The following is a 2,062-nucleotide window of genomic DNA, read 5'->3' on the forward strand; positions in this document are numbered from 1 at the left end:
CACCCACCCCAGCGAGGGAGCCCTCCCCCGGGACGCCCACTCACTTCCTGCAGCCACTGTGCCCAGCATTCCGGGGGTGTGGCTGGTGAGGGACGGAGCTGAGGGTCCGACATCACGGGGGGCACCCCAGATACTGTGCAGGGTGACTCTTGGTGTGGGTCCTGACTCTTGGCTCCTGGAAGGGCTGGCACGCAGAGGGGCGGGCGTGGTGGCATGGGACGGGCGGACGTGGTGGGGTGCCATGAAATCAAACCCATGAGAAAACAGGATTAATTTGCTGCTTAAAGAAACAGTTGCAAAGGTTTTTTTTTGTTTTTTTTTTAAAAAAAAAAAAACAAGCTGCCTTCCCTTTCGATTTAGAACTGCAGTTGGTCCCTGCATGCCCAGGGACGGTGTGCCCCGGCGGCGGTCGAGGGATGAGGGCATGGGCAGGAACAGCCAGGACCAATTCCCCTTCAGCCCCGGGCCCAGCGGCCCTCCTGGGGCGTCAGGGTAGCGGCCCTGTCCTGGGTGCCCTGGGCTTCTGGGCAGGGGGTGGCAGGAGGGGGCCCTCGCAGCCACGGGCGTGGAGAGACCACAGCCTAGGGCAGGAAAGCCCTGAGCACGACCAGGGACATCAGGTCATCAGGAGCAGAATGGCCGAGGGACTGGGAGCCCGCCGGCCTGAGGGTCATCTCAGGGCCGGGCTTCAGTCCGCCAGAGCCCAGGTGGACTCTAGAGGGCGCTGCCTGGGCCTGCCCAGGGATGAGTCCAGGACCGGGGGCTGCCTGTGTCCTCTTCCCTGACCAAGGGGCTCCAGACCCCCAGTGCTGGCGGCCATTCCCGCTCTTGACCTTGGGTGCGGCTGCTCTGGCCTGCAGGGATGCAGCGGGAGACCCAGCTCGGTGGTCAGGAGTGCCCAGGCCAGGCTGCACATGGCTGTCCATCTCGGGGACCAGGGTCCCAGGCACTCTGGTTTGAGACGTGTGTCTCTCCAAGGAGCCTGACTTACGAAGAGCACTCTGGTTCTGTCTCTGCGTCGGTCGGCACTTCTTCCTCCAGTTCAGGTCCCTCCCCCGAGGTGGGCACCCAAGGGGGCCCTCCAGGACTGAGGCCTCCGAGCTGGGCTTGAAGTGGGCGACTGCTCTGGGTAGCCATGGCTGCAGAGGGTCTGGGCGGCCCTCCAGCGGCCCTGCCCCGAGTCATGGCCTGGGTTCCGCCGGACCCCAGGGCAGGGGCCGGAAGGGGGCTCCCCGGGGAGGTGGGGGCAGGCAAGGAGAGGACCAGCTCCCCTTCCTCCAAAGCAGCCCTTCTGCCTCCCAGGATCCATGCAAGGCTCCCCTCCCACCATGGACCCTGGGGGGCAGGCTCTCAGGGTAGAAAGGCCTTGACTGGAACAGCTTCCCCTGGGGCGTTGACTGGTGAGACTTTGAGAGAAGGGCTCTGCTGTTCCACAGGCAAGGGTCTGTCCTGGAGAGGCCCCCTCCAGCCTGGCCCGGAGTAGTCCTGCTGTGTGTGTGGGGGGGCGGGGGTCATTCCGCAAACCTTCTAGTAAAGCCAGGAGCAGACAGAGGCCCACCTTCCACTCTGGGATGTCCCTCAGCTCCGCAGGAGCAAACCAGGAAACCAGGGGGAGAGCTTTCACAGGGGAAAACCAGAGCAAAGTTCTCTACCTCCTGAGTTGTTGCTTTCCCCCCCAAAACGTCGTGCAGTCAGAAAGCCCTGGGCAGGCCAGGAGAGGCTGAGCCGAGCCCCCGCTGGGGAGGAGAGGTGCTCTCCCCAGAGCAGGGGCCCGGCCCCCAGGGAAGAAGGGACGCAACCTCAGAGCCTCCAGCACCCGAGGGGTCAGTACCCTCTGGAGGGGCACACAGCTCGGGCCTGCCAGAGCCAGGGCACTTCTGCTCACATCTCTCTATTCTCCTGCATTTAAACCAAGAGCAGAGCTGACTTTATCTTTCTTCTTTTCGGTCTTTAAAGCGACAAAAAGGGGTATGGAATGGACTCTTACAAACGACAGGTGAGGTGTTTATTCTTTTCATGTTGCAGTTTGACTGCAGAGCGGCAGCCTGGGACGGGCGGAGAC

This window comes from Bison bison, unplaced genomic scaffold (assembly GCF_000754665.1).
Source record: "Bison bison bison isolate TAMUID 2011002044 unplaced genomic scaffold, Bison_UMD1.0 scf7180017864456, whole genome shotgun sequence".
Lineage (NCBI taxonomy): Eukaryota > Metazoa > Chordata > Mammalia > Artiodactyla > Bovidae > Bison > Bison bison.